Below are 22,070 nucleotides of genomic sequence, written 5' to 3'. Positions count from 1 at the left end.
TAGGATGGGACTCTTCAATTCGATTTCTGCCGGCTTGGCTTGCATATCTCTTTTGAAGATCACCCCTGCATATACACTTTCTAAAACTTTTGAAATGTATTTTCAGGAATCATCTAAAGAGAGAAAAATTTACTATTAAATTCAAAGATAGATTTACAATAGCCATGTGTTTTGTAAATGTGTATATATTTTTAGGCATTTTATTCTATAAAAAATTCAAAACTATCAGATATACTTGTGACCCCTTGGGCATACAGTTGTAGGTTGCCCATGTCAAGGACAGTACAAGGTCCTTTCCAGCTTACATTTCCAACCTGAACATACCCCTATATGAATTTCCTTCTACATCTCACTATATTCACAGAGCCCAGATATTTTTAAATAAAATCTATGTTAACTCTTATTGTCTATTATTGGTCATCATCCATCTTCAAAACTACTCATCACTCCCTACTTTTAATAAAGTCTCAGATCCCTCCTGTAGCAACCCCAGGCAACACTCACATGCCAACCCTGACAAGTTGGTTTCTCTTCACATAGCGTATAGTCTGGGATGACACTTAACAAAACGTATGAAGTTTTTACAGCTTTTTTTCATTATCACTATAATTTTAGCAAACTGAGCACTAAAGGTACAAGGGCCTCTTAAGACCAGTTTTGAACTCTCTATGATCTGTTGATGGATGGTAAAGAAGTGTCTCTCTCAAAGGCAGATCATTAAAAGTTATTTGGAAACAGAACATTGCACATAACATTGGAGACCATTTGCTTCATATTAATGCTCAAAATTCCCTCATTCTTCAGCACAAGTATGACTCAGACACAGCTCCCGCTCTGTACTTTCAGAACAATGTGCTCAGAATGTTTATCATATTGCATTGAAATACTTGTTTACACAACTTGCTCCCTGAAGAGAATTCCTCTAGGATAGCATCTGGTCATTGTTGTGCCTCTGTGACCCAAAGTTTTCACAGTGCCTGGCTCACAGTGGTGCTTTCCAAACTTGACTCCATGTCAGAATGTCTTTGGAGTTACAAATGTAGAGCTTTCTAAAGCTCCCTGCGTACCTCTCAAGTCAGAATCTTGAGACAGTGTGAGACAGTATGGTTCTGTGTGGTTTGGCATGGTGGAGGGACAAAAAACAGGGACGTGAGCAGCCATGGATCTGAATCTTCCAGGACATCTGCCCAACTACTCCTGGTCCTCCATCGTTGGTTCCTTGCCTCTCATTTAATTGAAGTATGGACACCCTTTCTCATCCTTAAACAATTGATGCTACTACAAAATTCTATCCTTTTTCTGCAAAAGTAAGAACTTTGGAAGACTATGCAAGAGTTGCTAGCCTCTCTGAGTCATAACTTGGGAACAGAGACTCATTGACTCTGAGATATTCAGTATTACAAAACCATCCAACCTTTGCATGGAATACTACACCCAGAAGAAAAATGCTTCTTTAATCCATATTATATTAACACCAAACAGAACAAATGTATAAGAGTCTCTTTAGAATTATGTGAGGGAAATCCTAAAATGTTAAATCCAAACTATGATAGTAAGTGGGGAAATTAATTGTGCCAATATTATACCCAATATTATGAATTTCAATCCTGCAAAATGTTACCAATAATCTTTTTGTTTTGTATGCCATTATTATTTTAGTTCAGTAAATATTTTAAAAAATCATTGTAAGATTTTTCAGTTTCATAAGCATCCGATAATCCTGATTTTTGCATTAAATTTTTATTTTGCTGGTGATGTTTTCAGGAACATAGCTCTTTCACAGTCTCCTTTGCTGGATCCCTTTCTAATAAACCTCAAAATGTAGGGATTTCTATGGGCTTTCAGTCACTCCTTCATTATGAACAAATATTCAATTAATTATAAATATACTATAAAGAAAACATTAAACTTAGTCTCTAAGAGGGAAGAGACGAGTAGACAAAGTAACTACAAATGACAATCAGGCTGTGAAACTGAACATGGATAAGATAACATGGAAGTAGGTGAGACTGTGCTATGTAAGTTAGTCAGCAACATCTCTGAGCAAGGACATTTGAGACCTAAAGGATGAGTGGCAGCCAGCCATGCAAAGATTTAAAGGACAACTGGTCCCGTCGGAGGGAACAGCAAGTGTAGAGTCCTGAAGTTAATAAAGGATTTGGTATAACTGAGGGACAGAGGAGAAGACAAGCTAGAAAAATAATGCACTTTTTGTTATGATTGCATTTTTTTTCTGAATACTGAACTGAAAAACTTTTGTTTGGACAAGAATCTATGTATCTATGAGGATATATATATGGAGAGAGACAGATATATAGATTTTATATAAACTCAAAGGAGATAATTTAAGCAGTTTTATGTGCTCACCTTTTCAGTAATGAAGGTTTTGAATATTAACATTTCATGTTTCTGAGAGAGCATTGCCGACTAACCAATACTTGAATCATACCAAAAAAGTGATGTATCCTGTTGGTACAAGTCATCGTAGAATACATACTGGTCACAGTCTTTTCTCAAGGAAACACAGAAATATATCCAACAAGTACCACCCAATTAAAGAGGAAGATTCTCTTTTCTCTGTAAGTTGTGCAATCCTGCAAGGCAGGATTCTTGAAATTTAGTCTTGACTTCATTTTAAAAATTGAAATGCAGTTGACTCACAATGTTAAGGACACAATGTTGTGTTAAGGCAGACTCAAGAGCCAGCTGCATTGTGGCCTCAACATCTCACTGCTTATGAGGAAGTGTGCCCAGCACATCCTAAGGGGTGGAGTGCTGAGACCACGGTGCAGGTAGATGTTGTGTCCCAGCAACAGGGAAATCGCTGAAGGAGTCTGCAAGAGGGACAGCCACAATCTGATTTCCACTCTAAGACAATCACTCTGGCAATTCATAGGGAATGGATTGGAGGATGGCAAGAATGGAAGCAAGATCAGTTGAAAGCAAGGAGACTGATGATTTGGATTAGAGTGGAGGCTGTAAGGATGGGGATAAATGGGCCAAATTTAAGATATAATTTAGAGATGATACAATGAACAATAACTCATGATGGACTTGGATTTTGGAAATGGCACAGGAAAAGGAGATGTCCAGGATCACTCAAAGCTTTCTGGCTGTGTACGAGTGTGCTGCCATTTCTGAGATAAGGAAGGCTGGAGGAAGTCACTGGCTCAGTTCTCATGGAGCACCAGAAGTTTTTTCCCTCAATAATAGCCATTTTGTTTTGAAGTGCATATAGAATATTGTTTTTTAGTAAGAGCTTTATTGAGGCATAATTCACATACCATGCAATCCACCCACTGAAACTGCATAATTCAATGGTTTTTCTTTGACAGTACATCCATAGACTTGTGCAACTATCACCACAACCATTTTAGGATTCTCTTTCTTCTGTAGGAAAACCTGTTCCCTTTAGCAGTCACTCCCTCCTAGTTCTTCACATCTGAATCTCCTTTCCCACCCCAAACACTGTGTATGCGTGCTTAGTCGTGTCCGACTCTGCAACACCGTGGACTCTAGCCTGGCAGGCTCCTCTGTGCATAGGATTCTCCAGGTGAGAATACTGAAGTGGGTTGCCATTTCCTCTTTTAGGCAGTCTTTCCAACACAGGGATCAAACCCACATCTCCTGTGTCTCCTGCAATGGCAGACAGAATCTTTACCACTGATACTTTACCAACTTGGCAACCACTAATGTAGTTTCTGTCTCTATAGATTTATGCATCTGGGACATTTGGTGTAAGTAGAATCATGTGGCTACATTAATATGTAGCCTTTGTGTCTGACTTTTTTCACTTAGGATAATATTTTCAAGGTTCATTCATGTTGTTAAGTGTACTAGTATGTTCACTCCTTTTTATTGTTGACTAATATTCTACTGTATCAATATACTATATTGTATTTAACCACTCAACTGTTGGGCACTTGGATCATTTCTACTTTTTGATGCCTATGAATAATTCTGCTATAAATATTTGCATACAAGTTTTAGTGTGGATATCCATGAGTTTTGTTTAAATTTATGAAATTTGCAGTGTTCCCAGACTGCAAAGAAGTCCAGCTGCTGCCCTGGTCTGTGCTTCCTTCCTCTAGCCTTTTGACCTTCATCACTGTACTAAGGAGACCCCATTCCCCCAGTAAACCAACCAACCTGAGTCCTCAGAACTGCCACCTCCCAGGACCCTTTTCTTTATCCTGGCTTCTAAAGTTGGGGGGAAATAATATCTTACAGTGAGTCAGCTGGTGAGCATTCCATGTAGGAGATGGCTCATGTTTTTGTTACTTTCATGGGTGACATCCTGGAGGAAGGTGTGCAGCCCGATGTGTATCCTGAGAGTCAGGATATGTCGGTGAGGCTGTCCTGGGTCGAGTCCCAGCAAAGTGCTCAACTTTCTGATCCTCTTCTCTAAACGGTACCATCCTGATATATTTAGCTCACCGAGGGGTTCTTAGGAGTAAATAAGATTAATGCTGAGCACCATCCTGGCACAGAGGAACTACTCAATAACTGATTTTATTATTATTACATTTTTATTGAAGTATAGTTGCTTTACAATGTTGTGTTCATTTCTGCTGTACAGTAAAGTGTATCAGCTATATGTATGCATATATCCAGGGCTTCCAGGTTGCTCAGTGGTAAAGAATCTGTCTGCCTATTCAGGAGACTAGAGTTTGATCCCTGAGTTGGGAAGATCCCCTGGAGAAGGAAATGGCATCCCACTCCAGTGTGCTTGCCTGGAAAATCCCATGGGCAGAGGAGACTGGTGGGCTACAGCCCAAGGGGTCTGGAAGAGTCAGACATGACTTAGCGACTAAAGAGCAACAGCAGCATACATGTATCTCCTCCCTCTCGGACCTCTCTCCCACCCCATCCCCATCCCGCCCTACCCTGCATCCCACCCATCTAGGTCACCACAGAGCACCGAGGTGAGCTTTCTGTGCTATATAACAGGTTCCCATGATGATTTTACACATGGAAGTATGTGTATATTGATCTCAATCTTCCAATTCATCTCACCCTCCTCTTCCCTCATCGTGTGTTTACACATCCATTTTCTACATCTGTGTCTCAATTCCTGCCCTGCAAATACGTTCATCTGTGGCATCTCTCTAGTTGCTATATATATGCATTAATATATGACATTTGTTTTTCTTTGTGACTTTACTTCACTCTACGACAGACTACAGGTCCATTTGCATCTCTACCAATAACCCAGTTTCGTTCTTTTTTAATGGCTGAGTAATATTCCTTTGTCTATATGTACAACATCTTCTTAACCCATTCATCTATTATGAGCATATAGGTTGCTTTCATGTCCTGGATATTGTAGATAGTGCTACAATTTTACTATTATTATGCAGTCATCTCTTTGTGGGCTACTGGTAATGTAATATGAATTTCCCCCCTGTTCTGTCTGGCTATTACCAAATCTGCTTAATATCACTTTCTGCATCAATAATGAAAGGATAGGAATACATATCTCATAGGTCATTATAAAGATGAAATAATGGTAAAGGACTGGGCATAAAATATGGCATTCAATAAATGACAGCTATGACCATTTTTTTTTGTAAACGTATCTTTTAAGCACCCTGTATGAAACAGTGTTCTAGTCTTGGAAGTACAGCAGTGGGTGGAATCAAGTCCATATCCATGTGGAATCTGCATCATCATCACTATTACTATTACTGCAAGTCTAGTCCGGGTTGCTGTGTACAAGGGGAAAGGTGAGTGAGGTATGTCTCAGGCGATGGACCATATTTCTACTTTACCTGGAAAAGTGGGCTCATGGCTTTTCATCTTTTCTCCTTCGTAGGAGCAGACAAACGAGAACCTCTGAAGACCTCGAGCTGCTATGATCAGAGCCTGTGGACTCTCCTTGGGCTTTCCCCACTGTTCTGGTGTGGGTCCCTCTGGAGTCCAGGCTGCCTGCTCACAGACCACAGGGTTGAGGTCTGCTCTGTTTGTGCGGTTTTAAGTCAGATTACCTGCGATGCTGGAAATTGTTATTGATGCTCTCGACTGTTTACTAATGTGGCAGCGACTGTGATTTGTGCGTTAATATTTTTTCAGAGCCCATTTGCTCGGTAACTGCAGCTCTTAAGTGCTCAGGTGGATCGCCTGAGCGGCAGTTGCTAATGACATTGGATGTGTCACCAGACGATGGCAGCAGAGACATGCCGTGCAGCTTCCTGCGGAGGGACCCGGGCCTCTTAGGCAGGGTTTCTCAGACGGCCCGGTCACAAGAACTGCTTTTCTCGTTGCTCTTGTTGTTCTTGTGTTTTTTCGTTTTTTTCCATGTAAGCATCACAGATAACCCCACAAACAGGACCTTGTAAAGGATCCATTTGGAAAAGTGAACAAGATTACTTGTGGACCGGATCTTCCGCCCCTCCACAGCTGCTCTGTAAATTGTTGCGGGTGGACCTATGGGAGTGGGCTAAAAGTGATTAACGAGAAACAAAGAGATGTTTCTTATCTCACTGGGGTTTTTCACAATGTGTTTTAAGCACATTCAAAGGTTTGTTAACAATGGAGACCCTTATATGTTCTATGACTCACAGGGTTTCCCGGATAGCTCAGATGGTAATGAATCTCTCAGGGGATCTGGGTTTGATCCCTGGGTTGGGCAGATGCCTTGAAGAAGGGAATGGCAACCCACTCCAGTATTCTTGCCTGGAGAATTCCATGGACAGAGAAGCCTGGCGGGCTACCGCCTATGGGGTTGCAAAGAGTTGGACATGACTGAATCGACTAACACACACATATATACATACATACATGACTCACAAGAGGAGGATAGATGTGAAAGCTGATTTTGATTACAGGTATTGAGATGCTTGCCCAGGTTGGATGGTTTTTGTCATCTCTCAAAGGGTTATTGCTCTGGCACTTGCAGGAAAGAACACCTTCTCTAGTTCCTACAGCTTCTCTTCCTTGAGAAAATGTCTGTTTATGTCACACGATTCGCTGCCTGCCCCTGGATGCCTTGGGTGGATTTCCTAGAAAGTTTGATGCGAGAGAAAGGAATCTGCAGGCATTTTGAAATCCATGGCACAGGGATATTTTCCGGCTTCAGCTCCACCAGAAGCAAAAAGAGGTCTTAGAACAATGACACACCCTGCAATGTAGAAGTTGAATGTTGGGGGTGCAAAAGGGGTTGACGTGGGGAACACACGGTTCTGTTGCAGTAAAACCTTGCTCAGGGTAAAATGAAAATGTGGGACTTGCTCAAAATTATTAAGAATTTCAAGATGGCAGCAGGGTGCATGTGTATTCAGTCGAGCTTTAGTCGTGTCTGATTCTTTGTGACCCCCTAGACTGCAGCCCAGCAGGCTCCTTTGTCCATGGGATTCTCCAGGCAAGAATTTTGGAGTGGGTTGCCATTTCCTCCTCCAGGGGATCTTCCTGACGCAGGGATCGAACCCACATCACTTATGTCTCCTGCATTGACAGGCGGGTTCTTTACCTCTAGTGCCACCTGGGAAGCCCTGGCAGCAGCCTTGGATTCTAACAAGTACAGTGGCTCTTCTGAGTGTGGGGGCCTGCGCATCTTCACGTGTGTGCGTGTGTGTGTGTGTGTGTGTGTGAGAGAGAGAGAGAGAGAGAAAGAGGAAGTGGGGGAGAAGCTTTTTAAAAATTCTCTTTTCACTGCTTAGTCTTTTTAAGCTAGAGTTCTAAAGCTCATCACTATTGACACATTCACTGGATCATTCTTGATTGTGGGGGCCACCCTGGACATTAAAAGGTGTTTAGCTGCATCCTCTTTGTTGTCTACCCTCTAGATGCCAGAAGCACCTCCTGCCCCCCAGTTTTGACAATCCAAAATGTCTTGAGACATTGCCAAGTGTTTCTTTGGGGGAGGCAAGATCACTCCCATAGAGAATTACTGCTTTAAGATAAGGTTTTACAACTCACCCAAAGAGACCTTAATGGCTTGTTTTTCTTCTTTTTTCTGGCTTTTCCTTTCATTTCCTTTCTTCCTATCTAAGCATGAAGGAAACTGTGAACTGTGCTTTTTGGCTTGTTGCTGGTGGGTGCAGAATACTGAACTTTCACGCCAGGCTAATCCAGCGTGGAGACTTCTGCAGAGCTGAAGGCACACCCTTGTTCTGTGGATGTGCGATTTGTCCTGGTCGCCTTGGGTGGATATACAGTTCAGAATCTGTTTTCTGAATCCTGAAAATGTATCCTTTAATCTTCGACTCAGAAAACCCCTTGACTCTGGGAGGAGACACCAAAGGCCTTCTCTGTGACAGGCGGGGAGAGGGCTGTTTGGATTGCTAATTTGTTTTCACTCCCTGGTCTGTTTTCCTTCATGCTCCCTTTCCACTTTAGACCTTGCGTATGAATAATTCCGCATAGCCTGAGGGGAGAAGCAGGAGGCCGGCTAGTAGTGTTGTTTGTACTGTAATGAAATAGAAAGTTTAGAAGCCCTGTGAAGCCTGACACCTTGGAAAGGGAGGGAGGTCTAGAATGTACTTTAAAAATGACTCACAAAATATGAGAAACTCTGGAAGCCTCTTGGAGGTCAGCAAAATATATTGCCCATTTGCTTTAGGAGGGGATCCCCAAGCAGAACTCTCCCCCGCCCAAAATGTGGAGTCTCAATGCAGAGTGTCCCTGTCACTCACAGGCCCTGTGAGATAGCTTTCTTAACCCTGTATTTCACAAACTGTCATCCTGAAAGGCAAGCTAAGCAGTGACATTTTTTGGATTGTTAGTCAGTCAGTTCAGTTACTCAATCATGTCTGACTCTGCGACCCCATGTACTGCAGCGTGCCAGGCTTCCCTGTCCATCACCAAGTCCTGGAGCTTGCTCAAACTCATGGCCATCGAATTGGTGATGTCATTCAACCGTCTCATTCTCTGTGGTCCTTTTTTCCTTCTGCCTTCAATCTTTCCCAGCATCAGGGTCCTTTCTAATGAGTCAACTCTTCACATCAGGTGGCCAAAGTGTTGGAGTTTCAGCTTCAGCATCGGTCCTTCCAGTGAACACCCAGGACTGATCTCCTTTAGGATGGATTAGTTGGATCTCCTTGTAGCCCAAGGGACTCTCAAGAACCTTCTCCAATACCACAGTTGAAAGGCATCAGTTTTTTGGAGCTCAACTTTCTTTACAGTCCAACTCTCACATCCATACATGACTACTGGAAAAACCATAGCTTTGACTAGATGGACCTTTGTTGGCAAAGTAATGTCTCTGCTTTTTAATATGCTGTCTAGATTGGTCATAGTTTTTCTCCCAAGGAGCAAGCGTCTTTTAATTTCATGTCTGCAGTCACCATCTGCAGTGATTTTGGAGCCCCCCCAAATAGTCTGTCACTGTTTCCACTGTTTCCCCATCTATCTGCCATGAAGTGATGGGACCAGATGCCATGATCTTAGTTTTCTGAATGTTGAGCTTTAAGCCATCTTTTTCACTCTGCTCTTTCACTTTCATCAAGAGGCTCTTTAGTTCTTCTTCAATCTCTGCCATAAGTGTGGGGTCATCTGCATATCTGAGGTTATTGATATTTCTCTCAAAAATCTTGATTCCAGCTTGTGCTTCATCCCACCTGTCATTTTGCATGATGTACTTTGCATATAAGTTAAATAAGCAGGGTGACAATATACAGCCTTGATGTACTCATTCCCTGATTTGGAACCAGTCTGTTGTTCCATGCGCAGTTCTAACTGTTGCTTCTTGACCTGCGTATAGATTTCACAGGAGGCAAGTCAGGTGATCTGGTGTTCCCATCCCTAAGAATTTTCCACAGTTTGTTGTGATCCACGCAGTCAACAGTAGTCAATAAAGCAGAAGTAGTCAATAAAGAGTAGTCAATAAAGCAGAAGTGGATATTTTTCTGGAACTCTCTTGCTTTTTTGATGATCCAAATGATATTGGCAATTTGATTTCTGGTTCTTCTGCTTTTTCTAAATCCAGCTCGAACATCTGGAAGTTCACAGTTTATGTACTGTTGAAGCCTGTCTTGGAGAATTTTGAGCATTATGAGAAGAGTGCAATTGTGTGGTACTTTGAACATTCTTTGGCATTGCCTTTCTTTGGGATTGGAATGAAAACTGACCTTTTCCAGTCCTGTGGCCACTGCTGAGTTTTCCAAATTTGCTGGAATTTTTAGTGCAATATTTTAAAAGCATCATCTTTTAGGATTTGAAATAGCTCAACTGGAATTCCATCACCTCCCCTTGCTTTGTTCATAGTGATGCTTCAAAGGTCAAAGGCTAACAGAGTTTTGCCAAGAGAATGCACTGGTCATAGCGAATACCCTCTTCCGACAACACAAGAGAAGACTCTACACATGGACATTACCAGATAGTCAATACGAAAATCAGATTGATTATATTCTTTGCAGCCAAAGATGGAGAAGCTCTATACAGTCCTTTGCATTACCATCTATTACCCACAACTTACAAAATTACAAAATAGCTCAAAATAAAAGACAGACTCATGGCTCAGAAAGTAAAGAATCCACCTGCAATGCAGGAGATAGAGGAAACTCGGGTTCAACCCCTGGGTCGGGAAGATCCCCCGGAGGAGGAAATGGCAACCCACTCCAGTATACTTGCCTGAAAAATCCCATGGACAGTGGAGCCTGGTGGGCTACAGTCCAAAGGGTTGTTTGGCACCAGTACAATGTCTTTTACAATTTTTTCCTACACCTGTATATGTTTGATTATCTAATAGTGATATTTTGTTTTGGGAAATCGACTGTACTTTCAGGAAAAGAAGCTGTTGAGTAGCTTCCTCTTTGAACAACTCCAACAAGTCAGGATGAAATGTCCATGGATAGCCTTAAGGATGAGTTGGAAAGAATGAAAAGAGGCCATTGTTTAACCACAGGTGTGTGTGGCATACTGCCTCAGAGAAAAGAGTTACAGCTAAGCTTTAGACTAAGTGTTATTGCCCCGGATGTCATCTTATCTAGCCTCTGCCTCACCTTGAGCTCATCCTGTGGAGACATGAAAGCCATGAGAGGTTGTGATTTAGAGCTCTCTCCAGAGCAGAAAAAGGGGGACGAAAAAAAAGGGGATGAAAGGGGGCTTCCCAGGTGGTAAAGAATCTGCCTGCCAATGCAGGAGACGCAAGAGATGCAGGTTTGATCCCTGGTTGGGGAAGATCCCCTGGAGTAGGAAATTGCAACCCACTCCACTATTCTTGCCTGGGAAATTCCATGGACAGAGGAGCCTGGTGGACTACAGTCCATGGGGTCACAAAGAGTCAGACAGGACTGTGAGCACACACACACAGGCGAAGAAATGTCATTAGAGCCATCCTTGATGTAATTTGGAGGGTGGGGAGGACTTGGGCATGCGGAGGGAGCACCATCCAAGGTAAAAGGAGCATTCTGAGAGGAGGATCATAAAATTCTCGAAGGAATGGTTTTCAGAGGCCATGTGTTTCCCCCTTTACCACGGCATCCTCACAAAGATAAGAAAAAAAAAATTAAAACATCTGAAAAGTCTGTTCTGACTGGTTTTTGTTGAGCTTGTAGCTCAGACCAAAAGAGACCATTTGAAGTTGAGTGGTAAAAATAGGAAAGGAATGTATGCTTTTTAAAAGATGGAGACGTAGATATGGATGAGGGAAAGCAATGTGACTAAAGCAGGCTGGTATTTCTGAGTCATGGGATCGTGAACCTCTAGTCTTGGGGTTAAAAGGTGATCCTTGAGAATTTACCTGTTTATGAGGAATTTAGTACAGGCCATTGTTTTGAATCATAAAGCTCTGACTGCTTGCTCATTTCTCTTCTTCCTTCAATAGGCAAACAATGGAGAGCTTTTATTCTCTTCTTGCACTTGAATTTCTCAAAGTCCATTATGAATAATATAGTATCAATATTTCACTTAACTCCAGGTTTCAGGACCAAGAACTTGAACAAGTCAGCCAGAATAAAAGGAAAGAAAAGACACAAACCTTCTTTTAAAAATCATTAAAACTCTTTTAACACAAAGTGTGGCTAAATTATATCTGTGCCATGGAGATAGTTTAAAAGCCAGACATAATTTACGGCTATAACAAGTTTTCATAATTGTAGCTTCAATTCAGAATAACTAGGATTTTTGGATTGGCTTGGAATCTTCCTCTGGCTGTTAATTTAAAATATGAAAATGAAGCTGTAGGCTTGGACTCTTTTCCGAGTAAAATAGGAAGAAAAATATGTCTGTGAAACTCGAGAGCATTTGAGGGGTTTTGCTTTCTTATGTGAACAGTTAGACAACAACAAAGTGAAAGCAGAAATGGAGAACTACTTCTTATTGCACATCTCAAAAAGAAGTTGGCTCTGAAGCATTAACTTCAAAATAGTTTGTCAGTGAATTAATAGAACCTAACATCACCGATTCTCAGCTGAATTAAATAAATAACCCAGTCAAGCCCATGGTAGCTACACAGGTCTAGTGTAGATCTCCCAAGTTACTAAGAGAGTGATTACCAAATCAGGGGAAAAGGGCAGAGTTGGACACTTATAGTGATTTGTAAGCCCCTGTTCCTGGAAAAATCTGGCTAAAATCAATTCAGGTTTGACTTGCATTGTGTTCTCTTTCATACTGTGTGAGAGCTCAGGAACAGTCAGTGGCTCAGGTGTGTAAAGACATAATTCACATCGTGTGCCTGCGAGAATTGCTCCTCCCATAGCTGTGTTTGGATGGCACATAGCAAGACTGAGGAGGGCATATGAGGTGGTCTCCTTTTCTTGATCTATGCCAGAAGCTCTGGTGAAGAAGCAACAGTGGGTGGTTAAAAGCATCTTAGCATTCTAAGGTTGCTTGGTGCCCAGAGAAAATGTACTACTGTTTCTGAGACCTATGCATTTGGATTTACCGTACCTACAGGGAGGTTGGAAAGAAAGACTAGTGAGAAAGACAGAGACACTGAGAAACCTCTCAATTCCTCAGTGGTCGCTCGAGAAACCTCTCAATTCCTCAGTGGTCGCTCACTCCCAGGTTACCTGGCCTTGGCCAGGCCCTCAGCTGCTGTTGGTTCTCAAGTCGATTTCTCCTTGCAAGAGATTAAGGGCCGAACTCTTCCCCGGTGGGGCGGAAACATCAATTCTGGCTTTAATGGATGACACTTTAAGGCTGGAATATCCCTGGACGGCTGTTCCGGAAGAGCCAAAGTATCAACCCGCTGCTGCTAATCTTATTATTAAAAATTTATTTCCACTTGACAACAATGGCGGCTGTAAAATTGCCTCTCCGATCACTCCCGTGTCGAGGACCGGAGCTACCTGAGGTCCCAGGATGTCTGCTGATGGCTGTCTTCTGGTGCCTCCTGGATGGCTCAGAGGGTCCTGGTCTCCGGAATTCCCCCTTCTTTCCTGGGGTGTGAGGCTGATTGCTGAGAAGATGTTGTATTAGGGGGACCCCTGAGGGAGGATAGCAAAGTTATTCTGAGCCAGAAATGGAAGGTCTGGACTTGTCCTGGGGCCATAAAGTTGCAATTGAGTGTGGGGAATAGAGAGCTTGAAGGCAAAGCTGAAATGATGGAGTGATACTGACTTGAGTCTTATTGACCTTAAGATGCCTCCTTCTACCTGCTGTAAAGACAGGCTGGCCTGTGGCTGGTGGATGTCATTGCTTACATCCTGAGACCCAGAACCTGTAAGACAGAAATGTGTTTCATGGAACAGTGAGATTGTCTCTAGAAACATCTCTCAAGTCTAGCTGATGATCATTGTTATGACCAAAGTGACACGAATGTGAACTAGTAAGACTGGCTTTTGTCTCTGGATTAAGTAATTTTTACCTTCTTATAGTAACACTTCATTGAAAAATTCTGTAAACAGTGAAGCTCAAAAACCAATGGGAGACAACAGGAAATTCTCTTTCATCTTAGATTTGTGGCTGGCACACCTCAATTCAGGCCTGGCCCAAGCATGCCTTTCAAATTTTACAGCAGCTCTTCACACTTAACTGCAAATGTTGAAATTATAGCCATTCTTAATACCAAACTGGAGATTTAAAAAAATTCATGTTAACTCAAGCTTTAAAATTTTTTCTAAAAATTCTTTTCGCTTAAAAATTAAAAAAAAAAAAAAAACCTTTAATGCTGGCACAAAGAAAAAATTTAAGTCAGCACATAAAAATGTAGAAAGAGTTTCCTTCCCATCCCAGGTCTCCAGGTCTTAATTCCTCTCCCTAAAGACAAGCACTAAGAGAATATTCTGGTATAAGCTGCCAGAGACAGTCTTTTCAAGTCCAAATGTATATGTGTGTGTTCATGGGTTTACAGTCTTTTCAAATGCAGCTGTGTGTGTGTGTGTCCTACCTTCACAATCATTAGTACCTTATACACGTTGTTCTGCATATTCCTTTTTTGCACATCTTATCTTGGAGATCATTTCATATGATATTAAGCTGCCTCATTTTTTAAATGCTGCAATATTACAACACACTTTTCTTTGTGAAAAGATATGAGTAAACCTGTGAAATTAGTTTTAAAAGAGTAGAACTGCTAGGTGAAAGAGTATATGCATTTTTAATTTTAACATATATATTAATACATTTTTTTTCCCCTGAAAATGTGTTAGTAAGTTACACTCACACCAGCAATGCACCAGAGTGTTTTTCCCTCTCTATTCCTGCTAACACAGTTACCCCAAGTTTTTAACAGAACTGACGGTTTCTTCTTTTTATCTCTCCTCCATCTGTGGAAAGTGGGGCTTCTATGGCTCAGGCAGTAAACAATCTGCCTGCAATACAGGAGACCCAGGTTCAATCCCTGGGTTGGAAAGATCCCCTGGAGGAGGAGGAAATGGCAACCCACTCCAATATTCTTGCCTGGAGAATCTCATGGACAGAGGAGCCTGGTAGGCTACAGTCCATAGGGTCTCAGAGTCAGATATGGCTGAGCAACTAACACTTTCACTTTCACGTGTAACCTTAGCCAACTTGCAAAAAATTTTTTGTTTCCTAAATAACATCACTCTTCTGTTCTCTGATGTTATGGGATCTTTGGTATTTGGAGAACAAGTGCATTTGATTTTGTTTTGTAAAAGTGGTTTGAATTCTAGTTCTGATTTGATTCTGATTTGATTGCCTACATGTCCTACGCTCACTACTGGGAGCAAGAGGACATAATTCTTACTTCGAGGTAGCTTGAATAGTTTAACAATTAAAAGGGAAACAAAAGACCTGGAAACATATTTAGTAAGCTGCTTTAAATAATTTGTGGATAAGAGTGTATATCTGGATATATCTCCTCTTGGCACACAGATCAGTATATGCTTGTCTGGCTGAAATCTGGATGGAATCAGAACATGGTAAAAATAAAGGAAAAGACCAGCAGTGAAGTGAAACTGTCTTTCTGGTCGGCAATTTGAAGGGCGTGAGCAGCAGATAGGAACTGAACAATGGGAAGAGTGTGGTTTTTTTTAGGAATCTGATTGCAATAGAAAAGGAGATGGAGGAGTCAGTGGAAAGGAGGAAACACGAGCTACAGGGAAGACAGGTTCTGCAGGAGCCCGACGAGGTTGAACTTCTAAGCGTGGATGGGAAAGAGAGAGAATCCTTCCTACAGAGAGGAGAGTAAGTACCTCGTGATGCTGGTTGAGGTAGCTCCGAGCAGAGGGAAGAGGAGCTGAAGTTCTGTATTTAACCGAGAGTGTGTGGGACCTGGAGAAGACCTGGAAGTAGGTCCTGGCTCAACCACTGCAAGGCCTGTTTCCCCCACCTGCCTGGGTGTTCCTGCTTGTGCAATGGGGACATTCTGCTTATCTTAAAACTTTGGGGATCAAATGAGGGAGTGCATGGGGAGATGTCTAACACAGCACCTGAAGCAGAATCCCTTGTAAATAAAGGTGGATTGAATCTAAAGCCTGAAGTTTTGAGGAACAGGATGCTTTCTAGGGCCATAATCTGGGAATATAAAACACAGTAGCAAAAGGGGGGTGTGGGGGGGAGTGATAAAATGAGTGATATTGGGTGATATGAAGGATAGTTCACAGTTTTAAAAGATTTTTTAATTGAAGTATAGTTGATTTGCAATGTTATGTCAATTTCTGCTGTACAACAAACTGACCCAGTTATACACACTCTTCTGTAAAATATTCTTTTCCATTGTGATTTATCCCAGGAGATTGGATATAGTTCCCTGTGCTATACAGTAGGACCTTATTGTTTACCCACTCTGTATGTAAATAATAGTTTGCCTCTCCTAACCCCAAACTCCCAGTCCATCCCTCTCCCACGTCCCCTGTTTCCTCCCACTTAGTAACCACAAGTCTATTCCCTATGTCTATGGGTCTATTTCTGTTTCATAGATACTAGGCTCATCTGTGTCATGTTTTAGATTCCACATGTAAGTGCCATATCATAAGGTATTTGTCTTTCTCTTTCTGATTTGCTTCACTTAGTATGACAATCTCTAGCTGCATCCATGTTGCTGCATTATTTCATTCTTTTTAATGGTTGAGTAGTATTCCACTGTATCTATATAAGGATGGATCCGTTTTTTAAAAAGATGTATTTGGCTGTGCCAGGTCTTAGTTGTGGCATGTGGGATCTAGCTTGCTGACCAGGGATTGAATCTGGGACCCCCTATACTGGGATAATGGGGTTTTAGCCACTGGACACCACCAGGCAACTTTCTGGACAGGTCACATTTTTGAAGCCAATTTTTAAAATCCAGTTTTAATTTATCTCGGCAATAAAGGGAAAATTGAAGAAGAAATTCCATGCAGTTAAATGAACAGAGTTATTTATAGTCAACCATGAAGAAGAAATTCCATGTAGTTAAATGAACAGAGTTATTTATAGTCAACCAGGACCATTAAAAAAAACAACAACATGATCTGTTCTCATGGCAATGGAGGAGGTTGAGGACAAGTCTTTGCAGGACCTGACTGTATGCAGGACAGAGCTGCATCAGACAGGCCGTACCCTGTACACGACTCTCTTTCAGGAGAGAATGTAAGCTTGCCCTCTTGGTCCATTTTCCATTTGTACCACCATCCTTTGAGAAGTTATCAAACCATGGAGGTCCCGGTGTTATTAAATAAAATGCTATGAAGGGCTGTGTCTGGGATATCAGTGTGTTGGTATAGCTGCAACACATCTTGAATCGTTCTTTAATAAGCTCTGGCATGATCCAGATTGTTTCAGTAAGAGAGTCGGTGTCTTTGCGTGTTGGGAGGCTCCGGTTTGGCAGATGGAGGCACAGGGACAAGCCACGTGGGATTTAGGAGATGCTCCCTCTGTGTGTATCTTGCTTCTCATTCACGGTGATCAGTTACCAGGTGAAGCTCTCTCTTATACAGAGGCGTGCTCCCCATAGTGAGAATGGACACAGGACTCAAATCCTTTGATACCAAAGGGTTGTTGCAATCAGGTAGGAGACACCCCTGGACCCCCGCAAAGGCATCCGTAATGTCAGGTTTCATTGATTCATTGCATATAACTGTTCCTGCCAAGCTATCAAAACACTCCATAAGCATCACCTTCCTTATCTCACTTCATGTGTATCATGAGGAGGAGCAGAAAGGAACAGAGATGAGACCCCTGTCTACTACTGCAGGTTGCGTCTAGAAAACACATTCCTCCCAGGATGAGGACGCCAGGAAATTTTAAGTTGTAGGAGCCCAGAGGAGGAAAAACTGAAGCTCCCTCACCGAGGTTTACACTCACATCCGTCTTTCCAGGTGGCCACGACTCCAACCTGGCTGAAAATGTGAGAATGCAACCTTCTCCAGCCCTGCCCGCTACCTTCAAAAAAATGCCACGGCCGTTGATTGAGGGAAATGACGCCCAGCTGCAGTGTCTCCCTCATCACCAGCTCTTGTGGGGGAAATGGGACTATAAACCTGACCCCCCCTTGAGGCAATGAGGGAAGAACATGTCTGGGTCCTTGCCTGACACCTGGACCTCACCATGGTGCAAAGTGAAACTCATCAACTCAGGTGGCCAAGAAAAGCAGATGTTTAGCATGGTGAAGTGTAAAGTGTGGGGGAAGTGGCTTTATGGACCTTTGGCTGAGATGCTCACATTTGAATGTTATACATAGGAAGTCATCAGGTAGTGGAATAATATAAACAGACCTTACTTCATGAAGTAATTTATTTTGGATCGGCAGCAGCAGCAACAGCCTCTACAGCACAAAGGAAATGTAAGGATCTACTTTTTTATATGAAAGATTTTTCAACCAGCAGGGGCTGCTTGTAGTGAAAAAGTTGGGGCACCATTTCCTTAATTTTAAACATTTCTTCATCGTTAGAGGGGATGATGTTGACTTGCAGCCATAATGTTTCCCAAAGCACTTGCAGTGGCATGATTTCTTCAGTCTCTAGAACCACCAGTAAGAGAAGTAGGAATTCCTACCTAAGGTCCCCATGGGGGGAAACTGAGGCTTAACGCTGGTCAGAAAGTTTGCTCAGGGCCACAAAGCAAGTAAGGAGTGAAAAGGGAATTGAAATCAAGTCTTCTCTGAATCCAGAATTCTTTTACACTCAGCTGGTATTTCTTCAAGTGTCGATGTAAAACTGAGTGGTCTATGAGATGATTTGAGACAGTATATGAATTAAAATGAAAACTTCTTAATAGCTTAAAATTTTTGTATTAAAAAAGGATATAGCAGAATAGCATAGGAGTTAACTTAAACTCAGGTGAAACTCAAGTTCTAGAGCCCGTCTACCTGGATTCCAATCCCAGTTCTACTAACTACTGTGATTTCCTGCTCATCAGTCTAAGCCTCAATTTCCTCATCTGTAAAATGGGAATAATAGTAGCTTCTACCTCATAGGGTTGTTGTGAAGATTCAATAAGCTAATACTGATAAAGTATTTAGAGAGCGACCTGATATACAGTGAGAATTCTTTAAGTGTTAGTTAGGGAAATAATAAAAATAGTATATTAAACTCATGACTGCATGAATCTTTTGAATTTGGAGAAGGTAAGGAAGAATTTATGTTTTATAAGGATAGATGATAATTTTGGAATACAATATTAATAGGTAACTAATAGAACAGGTAGCAATCTGTATCTGGGGGTTTTGTATTCACAGATTCAACCAACCTCAGATCAAAAGTATCTGGGATCTCTTTGAGGGAAACACGGTTTCTGTTGCAGGGGAACCCCAGGCCACCCGCTCCTGCTCCTGACTCACCACTGTTCGCTCTCGCGGGGGAACAAGTCGGTAGGGAAGCCGCAGCATCTGTGGCCTTTAAAGACAGGAGCAAGACTCCCGTGGAGCCAGAGGTGGCCATTCACCAGATTAGATCACCATCACCAGTCGCAACGTGAAGTCTCTGGAGAAGCTATGTCCGGACCTGATCAGAGGTGCAAAGGAAAGGAATCTCCAAGTGAAAGGACCTGTTCTGATGCCTACGAAGACAGAATAACTACAAGGAAAACTCCGTGTGGTAAAGGTTCTAAGACTTGGGATTGATTCCAGGTGAGGATCCACAAGCGACTCATGGACCTGCACAGTCCTGAGATTGTCAAGCAGATCACTTTCATCAGTTCTGAGCCAGGATGAGGTGGAAGTCACCATTGTCGATGCCTAAATCAACCTTTTTAATAAGTCAAGAATCAGCCATTAAACATATATATGTATATATTTATATATACACACATGGGAAAACATTCCAGAAAGTTCCCAAAAGTAAAACTCGAATATGTTGTGTACTTGCAACTGTTTAGTTAGTATTTGCATTGTAGTTATTACTTGTGAAATAAATACAAATACAATAAATACATTGTGTTTATTAAATGTGAAAGTGAAAGTGCTAGTCACTCAGTCATGTCCGACTCTTTTCCGCCCCATGGACTGACTGTAGCCCATCAGGCTTCTCTGTCCATTGGATTCTCCAGGCAAGAATACTGGAGTTGGTTGCCATTCCTTTTTCCAGGGGATTTTCTTGACCCAGGGATGGAGCCTGGGTCTCCAGCATTGCAGGCAGATTCTTTACCATCTGGGCCGAAGTGATCCATATATACAAATACCTGGGAAAAAATTCCAGAAAGTTGTCAAAAGCAAAACTTGAATTTTCTGTGTACTTGCAAATGTTTACATAGCATTTACCTTGTATTTACTAGAACTAGTTAAATAATGTTGATATTGTGGTAGGTATTATAAGTAATCCAGAGCTGATTCAAACTATAGTGGAGATTATATGCAAATACTATGCCGTTTTATAAAAGAAACTTGAGCATCCATGGCTTTTGGTACGTGCCTGGGGGTCCAGAAACCAATCCCCTGTGGATACTGCAAGACAACTGTGTGAAGAGAAGTGTGGCACTTGTGACGCACCAGTCTATACCAGGAAGGACAGTGTGACAATAAAGAAGTTTGAGCCAGCAGGTGGGCCGCACAGCTGGCTGCCTCTGGTTGATTTTCTGAAGGGAGAGGTGGTGATGGAGACTCAGTCTGTGTTAAGACACATGCTAGTTTTCTATATCTTTGTCCTCTCACCTTTTCTAAATAGGTCCTCTTCTTAGGCAACGTTCCTTAGACCCAGAGAGCAGGCATGAAAACTCGCTTTAACAAGAAATACATTTACTGTCACCCAACCCGACCAGGACAGGAAAGCTGCAGTGGTTTCTCGCCCTGTTTGTTTGGGTCAGAGTGTCAGAAGCAGGAAGATGGAAGCCAGACCTGACACAGGGTGTGGAAGGTAAGGGACATGGGGATGCTGGGACCAGGGGAGGAATGATCAATTCCAAACCCAGACAACTGTGGCTGTAAAAAGCAGACAGAAGGAGCAATGCCTTCAAGTGAGACAGGCTGCTTCCGTTACTTCAGTGAAATAGGGGGGTCACGGGTCTGCTGACTCGATCATTCCTGTCCTCTGAGTGGCAGGGGAAAGAGATGAACCTGACGTGTGTGTTCTGTCTCCTCTAGGGACAGATTTCCTGTAACGGACTTCTCCCTGGACTGAGGTTTTTGCTCTGCCGGAAGGACACCAGGGGGAGCATCTTGGGCTCCTTTACCTGAGTTTTCACTTTCTGCCGCTTAGTGAGCTGCTCCAACAACTCACCCACCCAGATCGACTCTCCCCTGAGACTTGTGCTCTCTGATAACATCCTGCCTCCAGGTCACTAAGAAACACAGTGGCCTGAAACCTCAGAGGAAGCCCAGTAAGGTGCTTCTTCCTTTCTCATCCTTGATGACAAGGGCGCCTTATGTTCTGGTTCCATCTCTCTTTGGACCAGCAAGACATTGGATGTTTCAGGCTCTCGTGTGGTCTTTTTTATTTTTTCAAACTGCGCATATTTATCATATGTATGTATATGTATCGTTAGACCACCTGCTTCAGACAGGCTCATTTTTATCTGGTTCCTCTGGGGTAACCAGCATTGATCACAGTAGAAAGTTATGCTGACCAGCTGAGGCAAAATGTCAGCTTACTGGAAGGATTGCTGCTGCTGCTGCTAAGTCACTTCAGTCGTGTCTGACTCTGTGTGATCCCATAGACGGCAGCCCACCAGGCTCCTCTGTCCCTGGGATTCTCCAGGCAAGAATACTGGAGTGGGTTGCCATTTCCTTCTTCACTGGAAGGATTACTGCTGTCTAAAAGAATAAAAAAATGAAATAATCGTATTTTGGAAAAGAGAGAAACTCAAGCAGATACCCAAATCTACAATAATAGAAGCATGTTTTTTTTTTGAGAGCTTATTATGTTCCAGCCCTTGTTAAGCCCCAGACACATACTAACTCATCTGACCCTCCCTACAATGCTGTAAGGTGGGTACTGTTATTATTGTTTGGGTGAAAGTTTTCACAAAACCAAATTCCCGCACAATCTGACAATCTGACCTTTGCTTAACTGCCATTCTGAAGACCAGATACAATGATTTGTGTCAAGCCTAATGCCAGGCAACATCACTTCTGGTAAAAATGACCCCTGATTGGTGAATGGCCCCCAGACTGGGAGAACTGTGTGTACCTGTTAGGAAGCTCTCATTTTGGGCTTCTCTGAACTCTCGCAATTGGCATGTCCCTCTGTGGAGACTTGTAAGCTATGCCTAAGGGATTGTTACAGGAACTACTAGCTTCCAAAGGGGAGGTCATATTATTTTTAAGCCAGCGAAATTCCTGCCTGGAGTAGTTGTTGGCTCCTGGTACTTGAAACCCT

At 42.4% G+C, this 22,070-nt stretch overlaps 1 pseudogene; it reads left to right on the top strand.

The window, feature by feature from the left end:
* The first annotated feature begins 13,174 nt into the window (after positions 1-13,174).
* LOC110137695 (small ribosomal subunit protein uS10-like) lies at positions 13,175-19,499 on the top strand (annotated as a pseudogene).
* The last annotated feature ends 2,571 nt before the right edge of the window (positions 19,500-22,070 follow it).

This window comes from Odocoileus virginianus, chromosome 30 (genome assembly GCF_023699985.2).
Source record: "Odocoileus virginianus isolate 20LAN1187 ecotype Illinois chromosome 30, Ovbor_1.2, whole genome shotgun sequence".
Taxonomy (NCBI): Eukaryota; Metazoa; Chordata; class Mammalia; order Artiodactyla; family Cervidae; genus Odocoileus; species Odocoileus virginianus.
This window is presented reverse-complemented; position numbering and strand designations above follow the sequence as displayed.